This window comes from Danio rerio, chromosome 2 (assembly GCF_052040795.2).
Source record: "Danio rerio strain M-AB ecotype USA chromosome 2, GRCz13ab, whole genome shotgun sequence".
NCBI lineage: Eukaryota > Metazoa > Chordata > Actinopteri > Cypriniformes > Danionidae > Danio > Danio rerio.
In genome coordinates, this window is record NC_141022.1 from 58,070,051 (window position 1) to 58,086,419 (window position 16,369).

Consider the following 16,369-nt stretch of genomic DNA (forward strand, 5'->3'; position numbering starts at 1 on the left):
TGCTAGCTCATTATTATTCTTAAAGCTAATAATTCATCGATGCAAGTGAAAAAATGAAAAAAAATGTTTGTTTTGGTAATCGCAAAGACTATAGAATACCCAAGACATGTCACTCGTATTGTTTTGTATGGGGAAAACTGTATAGGTCAATATGGCGAATTAAGCCACGCCTTCTAGAACATGAGCCAATTATCGATCGCTATATGGCGGATAAAGCCCGCCTTTTAGAACAGGAGCCAGTTATCGATCACTATATGGCGAATAAAGCCCGCCTTCTAGAACATGAGCCAATTATCTATCACTATATGGCGAATAAAGCCCGCCTTCTAGAACATGAGCCAATTATCTATCACTATATGGCGAATAAAGCCCGCCTTCTAGAACATGAGCCAATTATCTATCACTATATGGCGAATAAAGCCCGCCTTCTAGGACATGAGCCAATTATCGATCACTACATGGCGAATAAAGCCCGCCTTCTGGAACATGAGCCAATTATCCATCACTATATAGCGAATAAAACCTGCCTTCTAGTACAGGAGCCAATCATCGATTGCTCTAGACCAGGGGTCACCAACCCTGTTCCTGGACAGCTACCTTCCTGCACATTTCAGTTTAGTTACTATTAATTAGTTCAGGTGTGTTTGATCAGGGTTGGGACTGAATTCTGCAGGAAGGTAGCGCTCCAGGAACAGGGTTGGTGACCCCTGCTCTAGACTGACGATACTCATGGGGAGGGGCTTGGACCAGACGAGAGTTCTGCAGATTTTGTGTGATTCGAACATTTAGAAATGAAACTAAAAACACAGTTGTTGTTTAATTTTGTTGGTGAATCCTAATAAGAAATTCGACGGTAAGCTTGGTAAGCAGTTTTGGAGAATTTGATGTTACCCTATTTAGACAGAATGCCAGAGCATACTGCCCGAAAGGCATTTCAAAGATGGTCGTCGAGTGAAATCACTTGTCTTAAAGGGACTTTAGTAATCATCAATGAAACTCTGACTATTTGCTTCCACGTTTGGAATCCTTCTGTTGACGTCAACATGAGGGTTTTCATAGCAACAGCATACTAATCCCCCCTTGCTTACCATTAGTTTGCTATAAGAGAATGATGCGCAAAAAAAGGCCCCACCCCCTACTCAATATTCCGTTACAGTTGGCGGTGCATCATCAACATACCATTCATTTCCATTTACTTTTCTAGTGCCGGGTCGTGGGGGCAGCAGTCTCAGGAGAACGCCAAATTTCCCTCACCCCAGACACTTCCTCCAGGTTCTCCGGGGGGACATAGGCTGCGTCCAAAACCGCCTACTACTCAGTAGGTACTGCATTTTTATTTAAATATACTACTCGGCCGTTAGAAGAGTACATTCTATACAGTATGAATGGAATTCGGACGTACTACTTCCACCATTTTGTCATGGTCACGTGATCTACCGGCGTCAGTTGTGCCTCTTTACTCCCATTCATGAATTCTCTTGCGGGGCATCATGGGATATCGCAGCGTGCATGGGATGCGCACTTCAGAATCTCGCCGGAAGTAGTAAGTCATCCGGGTTCTTCTTGCATACTGATTTTCGAATTCTATGAATTTCGACATACTACTCGGCTTGCATACTGATTTTAGCATACTATATACATGTCGTATGGAAGTATGCGGTTTCGGACGCAGCCATAGTCCTCCAGAATGTCCTAGGTCTTCCCCGAGGCCTTCTCCCTGTAAGACATGCCTGGAACACCTCCCTAGGTAGGCATCCAGGAGGCACAAAAACAGTCCGAAACAGATGCCAGAGCCACCTCAGCTGACATCTCTCATTGTGGAGGAGCAGCGGCTCTACTCCTAGCTCCTGGGTGACTCACCCTCACCCTATCTATAAGGGTGCGCCCTGCCACCCTACGAAGGAAACTCATTTCAGCCACTTGTATCCGAGATCTTGTCATTTCTGTCATAACCATAGATGAGAGTAGGAACGTAGACTGACCGGAAAATCGAGAGCTTTGAACTTCCTATTCACATGGACTTAAGACATCAGTGCATCTAATAAATATTTAGGATGCTTTAGGATTGGTTCCAAATTACAGCCTCTATCCCACTGGGAGTCCTGTCCGCGTTTCTTTCAGATGTGTTGACTAGGGTTTGGACAGCAGTTGTGCAGATATCATATTTGATATGCATGCCTTTAAACACTAGCACTTTAGTGCATGTACTCAGACGCTGTTGTACCTTGTGATAAAGCTCATGTTGTAAGCCCACACACACACACACTGCCGTTCACAGTGTGTGGCGGCTCATGTCATTTTTGTTGCCATTGAATTTGCATTGAAATCACTAAGAACACTTTTTAAGCCCATTATTGTACCTATTAACTGGTCTTTGTATAGATGTTATTATGAATTCAGATGTTTCTTTTCTTTGAAGGAAAACGAAAATAACTATGAATGTTTTAAATGAAGTCACTGTCAGATGTCTAAAAATAGAGTGTTACATTGGTAATAAATTGAATGTGTATTTACAAAAAAAATGACTATGGTTTTGTGAGTTATTTCACATTTCATTTTCCTTCGGCTTAATCTCTTTATTCATCAGGAGTCGCCACAGCAGAATGAACTGCCAACTATTTCCAACATATGTTTCATGCTGCGTTCACACCAGACGTAGATGAAGCATCAAGCGCGAGTGATTTACATGTTGTCAATGCAAAGACGCAAATAGACATCCTGCGGCAGGATTCGAGCAAATGAGGCGGCGCAAGGATATGATTTGCGTGAATGAATCGGCGCGAGTTGAGTGTTTTGCACGTTTGACATGCTTAACGCGGGTATCGGCAGAATCACTCTAGTTGGAAAATCAGAGCTTCAGCCGACTTCTCTTGTAGGGGCGTGATTATGACAAATTAGTAGTGCCTGTTGTTGGTTTCCTGAAGTAAAATCCTCTTGACACCGACACCAGACAACAGCTCATCAAACTGGGCTCGGCTCGGTCTGAAGCACCGCTGAGAGCTTCCATCATCCAGGAGGAGTTTCTGGAGGAGTTGATGAATTCACAGAGCTGGGTGCACCCCTGAAATGGTGGACTCAGACGCAGCGCCGAACAAATGTAAGCTGTTTTTCAGCCTTCCTAAGGCACATAAACACAGCTATTGTCTCAATAAAATCCAAGTAAGCCATTTAGCAACGAAGCTAGAGTCACCGGGCAGAAAGAAGCCCTGCCCATGAAGTGAATGCATGTCTATTGCTAAGTAAACTTGACGCACGAAGCAAGTAAACTTAAAATGTTCATGCATCTATTTACGCTCGAATAACGTTTTCATTTGCACGTGCTGTGTCTGGTGTGAACACAGCATTACACAGAGGATGCCCTTCCAGCTGCAACCCAGTACTGGGAAACACCTATAAACACTCATTCACACATACACCACGTCAATACTCAATTACTCAATTCACCTACAGCGCATGTGTTTGGAGTGGGAGGGAAACCGGAAACCAAATCGCCCAAAGGAAATGCATGCAAACACGAGGAGAACATGCAAACTCCACACAGTAATGACGCACTCCACACTCGACACAGAAATGCCACAATCAAACCAGCAATCTTTTTGCTGTGAGGCGACAGTGCTGACCACTGAGCCACCTTGTCACCCCTTTGGTTGGATGGTGGAAAGGTTGTCTGAAGAGCGGGGGGCCATGTTCAGCCCTATGTGTAAACGTGGCTGGTGCAGTGGAAAAAATTTATATTGTGTCTGACTCCATCATGAGCTTGGAGGACTGCATTCATACATCTCTGCAATGACTCAAATCACTGATTAATAAAGTCATCTGGAATGGCAAAGAAAGCGTTCCTGCAGGACTCCCAGAGCTCATCAAGATTCTTTGGATTCATCTTCAACGCCTCCTCCTCCATCTTAACCCAGACATGCTCAATAATGTTCGTATCTGCTGAGTGGGCCGGCCAATCCTTGAGCACCTTGACCTTCTTTGCTTTCAGGAGCTTTGATGTGGAGGCTGAAGTATGAGAAGGAGCGCTATCCTGCTGGAGAATTTGCCCTCTCCTGTGGTTTGTAATGTAATGGGCAGCACAAATGTCTTGATACCTCAGGCTGTTGATGTTGCCATCCACTCTGCAGATCTCTCGCACACCCCCATACTGAATGTAACCCCAAACCATGACTTTTTCTTCACCAAACTTGACTAATATCTGTGAGAATCTTGGGTCCATGCGAGTTCCAATAGGTCTTCTGTAGTATTTGGGATGATTGGGATGCAGTTCAACAGATGATTTATCCCAAAAATCAACCTTCTGCCACTTTTTCAAAAGATCAACTAGAAGTGAAGTTATTATTTGTTGCTCTTACAACTGGGATCGACGTCAAGACTTTCGTCTGGTAGTTCAGATGCAAAAACCTTTAAGTGCCATCTAAAACTTTCTTCTACAATGAGCACTTTTCAAAGCTTCTTATGTTTATGTTCATTTTTTTCATGCTAAAAGTGTTAAAAAATAAACTATTCTTTGCCATAAAAGTGAAATTACTGAATCAAGATAGGAGCCTAAGGAAGAAAAAAAAAAGATAATTTTAGAAGACAATTTTAGATGGCACTGAGAGGTTTTTGCATCCGAACTCTTCAAATACACATGTGACTAGCATCTGTTTAAATGTCACTATCAGTACTGAGCCCAAGAAACTTTTTATTTGCTTTGTTTTGTTGTAAAACCTTAGGCTACTACATAGTGTATAAAATAACCATTTTATGAAAACTATAATGAGTCAAGCCTTGTTTTTTTTTTTTTTTTTTAAATGAGTTAGATCGGCTTTATCCACTCTGCATCATGCAACAATGACCTTCAGCTATGTACTGTAAACCACAGCTTCATATTATTAAAGTAAATGATTAGCTAAAGTTTGGTTACAAACTTTGATGTTGGCTTGACAAAAGGCAGGTCTGCTTTGAAAAGCTTAAAGGTTTTACTCAGAAGTCAGAGAAAGTCCATAATAATACAAGCTATCATGTTTTTGCACAAGGACAAGGTTAATGTTATAACTATGCTAACACTAGTGCTAACAGCATTTTGGTTAGAAATGGTTAGAAGTTACCTTGTGTATTATTTTAGCGTGAATTAATGTTGATAGCACAAAATAGTAGGCCTACAGTGTGTTTAACTTGTTCAGCATACTTCTATAAGCATGAATTAGCACAAATTGTATAGCATGAATTAGCCTGTTTACATATTTAAACACAATAACCCTATTTAATCAAATAAATGGCACAAACTAACGTTAAAAATGCAATATCGTAAAGTTTCATATCAAAACTATTTAATCAGTTTTATTTTAGTATAGTATATTAGCCATAATTATGTTGTAAAATATATTAGCCATTTTATTATATTAGCGATATTAGCCATTGGTAAATATTATAAAATGTAATAGTATAGTATATTTTTGACATGGAGAGAGAGAGAGAACAGTTTGAAAGCGTTTCACGCGTGAGCGAGCACTCGTGCGTGTGTTTACGTGCGCGTGCTCGTATCATCACCAGGTGGCAGCGGGTCAGTGATCTGCATGCGGAGGTCACTGTATTTCCCAGGACTCCCAAATCCTTTAATTTCTGTATAACACGCAGGGCTCGCTCTGAATATGTCTGTTTGAGATTATAGAGTGGAGCTGGATTGACATCAGGCGCCTGAAGGAAGGTCAAAACTCCATTATTCGACGTGTACCTGATGAATGAGCCTCTGTTTGATAATCCCTGCAATTCTGGACATCAGAAACGGCTGAAACAAGAAAACACAAAGGTGACACCAACACAACACGCCTGGTTTTTGTGCTAGTAGGCCTATTAAAACACTTGAATTTTTTAGAGCGTAGCTCTGTATGTTTTGACATTATATTTTGTTAAAGTTATTAACCATGGGTTAACAATTTAGTTAGCAGGTTATTAACCTGTTAACAATACCGTTTTTCCCCGGGTAACGTTAATCTCCCTTATTCCACACCCATCTCCCGCCACCCTAAATCCATAACAATCACTAAAACTAATAACAGGCTTATCTGGGTACTTTGAATCATCTTGATCGTCAGTGAATTTGTTCACATCCACCATTTCTATGTGGTCATGCCATTGGCCCATGAACATTTCATAACTGCAACAAGAGGCATTCAATCATATATCAATGTTTAAACATGCTATCACAGCATTATTTATCAAAATGGGTCTCTTCAGAGATTATCTGAAGCTATAGAAATTAAAAATGTAAAACAGGAAATACGTTGGTACCATTGTTTTTGTTCTGGGGTCCGTTCTTCGTACCTCGCTTAAATGATCTAAGATGATTTGGCAGATCCCGGATCTTTTAATCTTGATAACTGATCTCTGGCTAATTTGGTTCTTCAAACAAGTTCGCGAATCAGATTAGAATGTCTGGATAAACTGATCTGAGATCGCTGCGTGTGTTGTGAAGGACAGATCTATCGATCCTCGAAATCATGATCAGCAATGCAACGATTGGCTGACGGCACAGCAGCGTAATGACATCATCTGATTAATATTCAATTATCCATGTGAGCAAAATTACATCAAATTAGCAGTAAACCGTTAAATATGACACGCAATAACCTTCCACATTTGTTGTGAGCTGCAGGCTTCACACTTTCATGTGTCAAGAGTATTCATCATGTATTTCAATGCAAATCAATGTATTTAGTTCCACATTTAGAAAATATTTTCTTTATTATAGTAGCCATTTTTTAATTGGTGTAAAGAATAACTGGTTGTTTACAAAAGCAGTTTGATATTGGTAAAGGCGTCTGCAACTTTTGTGAAGCATCAAATCACTGGAATATGTTTATGACTGCTGAAATGTATTATTGCTTTAAAAAAGTCACATATTGTGCATTTCTATTATACTTATACAAAATTTGTACTAAAGCGATCTAAAAAGTTCATATCAATAAGTTTTCTCTTTGCACCACCAGGTGGCAGTCTTTGTACTTTAATTTCGAGGGTGCAGATTGCATACGTTTTATTAATATGTATAACTTAATTTATTTTATTAATGACTAACTTTACACACATATATATATATATAGTTGAAAAATATGTACCATTTTCCCAAGTGTATATAACTACTACTGTAAGAAAATATCAGAATTCGGAACATACTTTCTGTATTATCTTTGCTTGAACTGAGCCGATCTAATCCTGTTTATATGAATTGAACCTGCTCCCGATCAGGTTTGAGCTAGCAGAACTGTTGCTATGACAACAACTCTCGGATCAGCTTTGAAGAACGAAACGATCCTGGATCGTGTCAAATCGTCAATATCCAAATCCAGCTAACTGAGTAATCCACGAAGAACGGACCCCTGTAGACATGCATCACATGCTGTTTTTGACTGTTTGGCGCCATCTTGTGACTCAACAATGTGTAGGTTAGTGCTCCATTCAGCCATTTCACTTTCTGTCAGCTTCGAATTAATCTAGAAATCTATAACATTTCAGAATGTCTATTTTTTTAAGTTTTGTTGCAAGTAGCCATGTGATAAAAGGGATAAAGTACATCCAGGGGTCCATTCTTCGTACATCGCTTAAATAAACTAAGATCATTTGGCAGATCCTGGATCTGTTAATCTTGATAATTGATCTCTGGCTAATTTGGTTCTTCAAACACGTTTGTGAATCAGATTAAGATGTCTGGATGAACTGATCTGAGATCACTGAGTTTGTAGTAAAAGACAGATCTATCGATCCACAAAATCATCATCAGAAATGCAACGATTGGCTGACGGCACAGCAGCGTAATGACATCATCTGATTAATATTCAATTATCCATGAATTACATCAAATTCATAGTAAATGGTTTAAGTATGATACCCAATAACTTTCCAACTATATTGTGAACTGCAAACTTTACACTTTCATGTGTCAAGAGTATTTAGCAATTTATTTAGTTTTATAGTTAGAGCGGATGTTCTTTTATTATAGTAGCCTTAGTAGTATTTTAGTAGCCGGTTTCTTAATCGATGTAAAGAATAACTGGATGTTTAAATTAATTTTGCATTACAAAAGCATTTTGATATTGGTAAAGGTGTTTGTTACTTTTGTGAAGCATCAAATCATCGTTATATTAATGTCGAGTTCAGACAGCAGGATTTTAAGAATCGTGTCATGGCTGTTTTTACACTGCATGACTATCTGGGCTAGAGTTCTGTAGGATGGATCGGCGACAGGAGAGTTCACACTGCATGACTTTAAAATAGGAGGAATCACAGACAACTTTGTCCAAACTACGTCTCACAACCAAATAAATGCCGGAAGATCCAGGAGTCTCCCGCAAATGCATAAAGACTCCAGGATGCCTGCAAATAAATGATAATCTACTGGAAATCAGGCCTTAAATACCGAATATCGGTCCTTAAATACGTCACTCACCCCTCTCCACAGCATCTCTCCCAGCCAGGGGTGTAGTGTACGTTTTAAAAGTGACTGGGACAGCAGTATGAAATCCAAAGGTTTACATCTTTAATCACCTGTTTCTAAATGATTTGTCTCTAAAAGTGCCGGGGACTTCCCCGTCCCCCCCCGGTTGCCACGCCCCTGCTCCCAGCTCTTCAGGTATGTCGCGCGCAACCCCCCCCCCCCCCCCCCTGCTCTTCAGGTATGAGGCACACAAGTCACCCCCACCACTCTCCCCCATAAATTACGTCGCTCACCATCACCTCACCATCGTTTTTTGTCTTACTTTTACATTCATTTTACATTTGACTAGCCAAAATTGCGAGTTTCAGACTTTTAAATGTGATTAATCACGATTTAATTGCAAAAAAAGCGTGATTAATTAGTTTATTGTTTAAATCGATTGACAGCACTAATATATATATATATATATACATATATATATATATATATACAGTTGAAGTCAGAATTATTAGCCCCCCTGAATTATTTGCGCCCCTGTTTATTTTTTTCCCCAATTTCTGTTTAATAGAGGGAATATTGTTTCAGGACATTTCTAAGCATAATAGTTTTAATAACTCATTTCTAATAACTGATTTATTTTATCTTTGCCATGATGACAGTAAATAATATTTTACTTGATATTTTTTAAGACACTTCTATACAGCTTAAAGTGACATTTAAAGGCTTTACTAGGTTAATAAGGTGAACTAGGCAGGTTAGGGTAATTAGGCAAGTTATTGTATAATGATGGTTTGTTCTGTAGACTATCGAAAAAAAATTAGCTTAAAGGGGCTAATAATTTTGTCCCAAAAATAGTTTTTAAAAAATTCAAAACTGCTTTTATTCTAGCCGAAATAAAACACATAAGACTTTTTCTAGAAGAAAAAATATTATCAGACATACTGTGGAAATTTCCTTGCTCTGTTAAACATCATTTGGGAAATATTTAAAAAAGAAGAAAAAAATCTAAAGGGGCACTAATAATTCTGACTTCAACTATATATATATATATATATATATATATATATATATATATATATATATATATATATATATATATATAGTTAAAATATTTATATAAGTGTTTATAACTACTACTGTAAAAAAATTATCAGAATTCACTACATACTTTCAGCATTATCTATGCTTGAACTGACCCGATCTAATCCTGCTGCTCCTGAGCAGGTTTGAGCTACCAGGACTGTTGCTATGACAGCAACTTTCGGATGAGTTTTGAAGAGCAAAGCAATCCTGGATCATGTCAAATCACCAACAACCAAATCCAGCTAACGGAGTAATCCACATACGAAGAACGGACCCCAGGTGGTTGTATTTGCAGAATAAAGAAATTTATACTTCTGCGTCAAGCGTACGTGTATGGTCCGGCGCAACTTTCGCGTGGTTGCATAAGCCCTCGCTTTGGCTGACGCACACTTCTCAAAAAATGTAACTACACGTCGCAAAGATGTGTAGCACAAGCTCTGCGATTAGGATACTTGGTTGGCCCAACTATGCGCAAGGCAGGTGCTGTGGGTCACGCCGATCACACAGAAGTATAAATCAGTTGCTAATTAGCCTGACAAGTTTTATTCTGTTATAACAACCATCGGGATGAACTCTATCCCTTACATAATAACCTTCTGACATCTTTAAAGTGGCCTGTTTTGAGCACTTTGGTGTGGAATGACACTTCAATAGCTATGATAAGTGACATGTATTTATTTGACTGTTCATGCTCTTTTTATTTCACACTGGCTCTCAGTAATGTTTTAAAGCGACTGCTCTTTAGACAGCGCTAATAACTCAGACTGCAGACTGATAGTATTACTGTCTCTGGAAACGCATTGGAGATCTCGTTTGAGTCTTGAGTTCTGATAAGTTAATTACTGTGATCTCATTCAAATAAATCCATCCGCTGATCTAATTGTCCTGTCCTTGTGTTTCGGATCTGCTGTGCGATGAGGGACACGTGTGGACACTTTCTCTGCTAATCTTCATCATTGTAATGGGTTTCTCCATGACTGATCTCCAGCCTGTGAACATCTCCATCTCCTTGCAAACATTAATCCAATGCCAGCGGATGAGGAGCTGTAATACAATCAGAGATCAGATCCGAAGCTCAACCTCTGTGAGTGTCATTCAGAGACAGCTGTCAACCATATCCATCCATCCATCTATCCATCCATCCATCCATCCATCCATCCATCCATCCATCCATCCATCCATCGTTCTATTGTTCTATCTATCCATCCATCCATCCATCCATCTATCTATGATCTATCTATCCATCCATCTATCCATCCATCCATCCATCTGTCTAATCCATCCATCCATCCATCCATCTATCTATCTATGATCTGCCCATCCATCCATCCATCCATCCATCCATCCATCGTTCTATTGTTCTATCTATCCATCTATCCATTCATCCATCTATCTATGATCTGTCTATCCATCTATCCATCCATCCATCCATCGTTCTATTGTTCTATCTATCCATCCATCCATCCATCCATCTATCTATGATCTGTCTATCCATCTATCTATCCATCCATCCATTTATCCATCCATCTGTCTAATCCATCCATCCATCCATCCATCGTTCTATTGTTCTATCTATCCATCTATCTATCCATCCATCCATCCATCGTTCTATTGTTCTATCTATCCATCCATCCATCCATACATCTATCTATGATCTGTCTATCCATCTATCTATCCATCCATTCATCTATCTATGATCTGCCCATCCATCCATCCATCCATCCATCCATCCATCCATCCATCGTTCTATTGTTCTATCTATCCATCTATCCATCCATCCATCTATCTATGATCTGTCTATCCATCCATCCATCCATCTGTCTATCCATCCATCCATCAATCCATCATCTATCTGTCTAACCCATCCATCCGTCCGTTCGTCTGTCTATCTATCTATCTATTGATCAATCGTTCTATCTATCTGTCTGTCTATCGTTCTGTCCATCCATCCACTCTATCTATAATCTATCTATATTTCCAGAACTAGTCATTATTGTCTGTCTGTCCATCTATATATCATTCAGTCTGTCTGTCTTTTTCAATCTATCTGTCTGTCTGTCTAATGTAATAATTAATGAAGTAATTTAATGGAAAATTCCAGAACTAGATATCATATTATTTTTATGTATCTTTGTAAAAACAAATTTATGTATTGTACATTGATGAACTGTGCAGAATAATTGAGTTGTCACTTATATATGAATTTGTAAAGTATCAGATCAAGTGTGTTTGTGTGTGTGTATGTGTATGTAAGAATGTGTGTGCACGTGAGTGTGTTTATGTGTGTACATAAGAGTGAGTGTGTGCATGTAGGTGTGTATGTGATAGTGTAAGGTTATTTGTGTGTGTGTGTGTGTGTGTGTGTGTGTGTGTGTGTGTGTGTGTGCGCGTGTGTGCGTGTGTGTGTGCGCGTGTGTGTGTGTGTGTGTGTGTGTGTGTTTGTGTTATAGCACAGATGGCACAGTCATTGTCAGGCTGCTAAACCTTTGCACACACTTGTTAGGATGAAGGCTCTTGCCAAGATGACTGTAGTCATGGAAACGACACCACTATGGGGTCATGATATTGTGATGGAGATTTCTACAGTTACATGTGAACTTCTTTGCTTTAGTCTGCCCTCAAACTCGTACGCATCCAAATAAACAAACATTAGGCGAAACAGAAAACTAATATCAGTGCATGTTTCATTCAGTGTAAAGCCCGTCACTCCAGAACAGCAAGAAAATGTTTCTGATAAATCCCCATAAACACATTACGCAACAACAGTCCTGATATAACCATGACATAATACTAGTTGTGTTAGGAGGTAAAACTCTTAAGAAAAGACGCTCAGATCTTATTAAATCATATGATTTTTTTAAGCTCTTGTAATATTGCGCTGTCACATTCTGCCTGGAAGCATCTGTTGGGAGGACGCTTAGAGGAAGAAAAAAAGATGATCTGAATAGAGCTTGAACTAAATGATCTTTTCATAAAGGACATGGACATAATCTTCCACCGCCTGCAAACACACACACACACACACACGCAGAAGTACAGAAGTGCTTGATGTATAGAGAAAGGGGTCAGTAAGTTTGTGTTATCGGACACTCACTAGCCACTTTATTAGGTACACCTGTCCTACTGCTTGTTAATGCAAATTTCTAATCAGCCAATCACATGGCATCAACTCAATGCATTTAGGCGTGTAGACATGGTCATGATGATCTGCTGCAGTTCAAACCGAGCATCAGAATGGGGAAGAAAGGGGATTTAAGTGACTTTGACTTTGGCATAGTAGTTGTTACCAGATGGGATGGTCGGAGTATTTCAGAAACTGCTGATCTACTGGGATTTTCACGCACAACCATTTCTAGGGTTTACAGAGAATGGTCTGAAAAAGAGAAAATATCCAGTGAGCGGCAGTTCTCTCCGCGCAAATGCCTTGTTGATGCCAGAGGTCAGAGGAGAATGGCCAGACTGGTTCCAAATGATAGAAAGAATAACGCACCATGTCATTAAACGTGAATCATTTCAGACTGGTTTCTGGAACATGACAATGACTTCACTACTCAAATGGCCTCCACAGTCACCAGAACTCAATTTAATAGAGCAGCTTTGGGATGCAGTGGAATGGGAGATTCGCATGATGAATGTGCAGCCAACAAATCTGCAGCAACTGCTTGAAGCTATCATGTCAATATGGAGCAAAATCTCTGAGGAATATTTCCAGTACCTTATTGAATCTATGCCATAAAGGATTAAGGCAGTTCTGAAGGCAAAAGGGGGTCCAACCTGGTGCTAAGGTGCACCTAATAAAGTGGCCAGTGAGTGTAGTGTACCTTGTATTCCCACATTATGTGGACCTCATGAGGACATTTTTAGTCCCCATGAAAGAAAACAGTTCATAAATCACACAAAATGAAGCATTTTGAAAATATAAAAACGCTGATTGTTTGCTTTGAGGATTGGTTTAGAGCAGGGGTGTCCAAACTTGGTCCTGGTGGGCCGGTGTCCAGCAAAGTGCTGAGAAAGCCCTGAGCTCAAGGGATCCCCGGGCCCTGGGCTCTGCCCTTTCCCAGGGTGAGGGGAAATTGAGCTCAGGTCAGTCGCAAACTCCCCCGCTGCTGAGGCCAAGGCAAATTTCCTGAGAGTAAGACAGTAGAGAAAAGATTTAGGCTTATTTTATCTATAATAAAGAGCACATTTGGATGGTGGGAGGAAACCGGGGAACTCGGGGGAAACCTACACAGACACAGGGGTGAACATGCAAACTTCACACAGAAATACCAGATGGCCCAGCGAGGACCCAATGCTATTGGTGTTCTTGCTGTGAGGCAACAGTGCTAGTCACTGGGCCACTGTGCAGCCCATTCTGGATAAAGGTGGGAGGACGGAGGTTTCTTCCAGATGAAGATGGTTGTGGAAAGGAAATGAGGATATATATAGTGACTTGGGATTCTTTGATTGGAGGATCATGATTAGCTAATGTGGGTCAGCTGGGTCAATTACGAGCACGTTTTTCACTCAAAATGAGTTTAAAATTAAACTTCACTTAAATTAAATTTAAATTTATTTCATTTATTAATTAAAGAGTATTCGGGTACAGAAAAATGTGATTAATATGCTAAAATATGTTTTCCAGATATCTAAATTCTTACATTAAGAAACATTTTCTAGACAATAATAATATTGTTTTTCAAAATTAAGTAAATTATTTCTTAAAAGAAGCAAAATAATCCGGTGTAAGTAAAATAATATTTATTAAAATAAATATAATAATAATAATAATAATAATTAAATATATTTATTTTTACTTTGGAATTTAGAAATTTGGACTAAAATCATAAATTTTTTGCCATGCAAATTTAAAATAACACTGTAAAATTTTCATAGCAAAAAAAAAATACAGTTAATCTTTTGTTACACCTCCAAAATTCATAACTTGTATCCAACTGTTTAAAAAAAAAAAAAAAAACTCTGCACTGATTTAACAAAGCACAGATTCAATTTTGCAGATCCTGCGATGTGATTATGGCGGATGCGCACATTGCGATACTAATGCTAAAATGTTATATTGTTCAGTCCCGGTGTGGGTGTGTCTGGCCAAAATCTTTCCAAAATGACCGCACAAATTAGGTAACATCTTAAAAACTGACTTGTGATGATATAAATCAGGTGTCTTTTATTTATTTTTTATTTAAATAGCTCATAGGGCTGTGCAAAAGTATCAATATATCTAACTATCGCGATAATTTCTTTCACGAAAGTGTATCGAGTCCAACCTGACGTATCGATTCAAGTTGTGCCAAACAATCTCCTCCTCTGCTCCAGTAGATGTTGCTAACTAGCTATCAACAAAACGCTAAGCAGTATGGTATCATGTAAGCAAGAGTGAGCATGGTGGAAAATATAAAGGCGCCTCCAGCTTTCAGAGCTGACGTCTGGCTGCACTTTGGTTTTAACACTATACCAGAGTACTGAATTAGACAAAAATGCCATTTGCAGGAAACACTACGAACATGCGTTATCACTTAACAAGACACCACGCAGATGAATTAGCGGCACTGCCACCTCAACTGAAACCTCTTGATTCAAGGCAAACTACACTAGATAATATCAACAAGCTTCTGTCTACCTCAACTAACATTGCAGAATTACTGAAAACTGCATAGGAGGAATGAGACATAAAATGGAAGGACCTGTCGCAGACATCCCAAGTCTCCCGGAAGTTACAGGAGTATCCCTGAAATGCATAGACACTCCCGGATGCCCGCAAATGAATGATAATTTCCCGGAAATTGCGCATCTCCTGCCCGGTCCTTAAATATGTTGCATATGTATCCCCCGGAAATGACTTTTTCCAACTTGGGATGTCTGCTGTCGTTGTAACAGACAACATGTCAAACATGACCATAGCACCACAGCTGGCCGGCAGGTTACATGTAAAATGTTTCGCGCATTCCATCAATTTACCTATGTGGGACCAGTTTTCACAGCAGAATGTTCACAGTGCTATCAGTCGCACTGTCACTTTCTAATAGTTTACCACATATTAGAGCACTGTGTTCCAGTTTTATGTTTACTTGATGCATTTTAATTTTTTTTACTTGCTTTAGTTTTATAAATTGTTTATTTTATTTATATGTGACTTTAGTGGTATATACATTTTAGTTAAGTGTTTAATAGCAATACGCATTTAATACAATTCAGTGAGTTCTCTGTTCAATCACACTGTACAGTTCTAATAAATTGAAATGGATGGAAAATAAAATTTAATTTTAATTCGTCTGCTCACTTTTTCAAGTTGTCAATGTAACATGACACATACTAATACAAGCAATTGCAGTATATCACAATAATTATTGTATCGCAATATACCATATCGTATAGTACATTGTATCGTGACCCATGTATTGTGATATGTATCATATTGTCAGGCCCTTGCCAATACACAGCCCTAATAGCTCACAAGTTAATCAAATTGTGTTTTTCAAATCTAGGTGTGTATCTAGGTTAAGTGTAAAGACTGGGGTTTAGCATAAATCAAAATAAATAAATAACATAACTTTCTTAAGATTTGAGCACAACAGGCAACATTTTACAGTGAATAAAATAACAAATGAGCAAATCATGATTTTTGGAAAAAACAAAAAAAAAATTACACAAAAATTTGAGTAACAAAATAATAATATAAGATTAAAATTAGTAATGAGTAGGGCCAGACGGAATCTGCGGACGTTTTTTTTTGCTGTTTCTGTGGAAAATTTGAGAAAAATCTGTGGATTTCTGCGCAATTATTTTGGTTATATCATAACTAAAACCTTAATTTTGTAAAAAAAAAAAAAAAAAAAAAAACTCTTTAACTTATTTATTGCTTAAAATGCAAAT

The 16,369-nt window shown here is 38.8% G+C and overlaps 1 protein-coding gene and 1 long non-coding RNA gene across 2 annotated transcripts in view; one reads left to right on the forward strand and one right to left on the reverse strand.

The window, feature by feature from the left end:
- Positions 1-2,523, forward strand: part of mtcl1 (microtubule crosslinking factor 1) — a 133,700-nt gene extending 131,177 nt beyond the window's left edge. The window contains exon 18 of the mRNA XM_087241412.1: positions 690-2,523. The gene's annotated coding sequence lies outside the window, so the exon portion shown is untranslated. The remainder of the gene's footprint in view (positions 1-689) is intronic.
- Positions 1-16,369, reverse strand: part of LOC147846549 (uncharacterized) — a 1,651,758-nt gene that overhangs the window by 1,521,287 nt on the left and 114,102 nt on the right. The gene's annotated exons all lie outside the window — the stretch shown is intronic.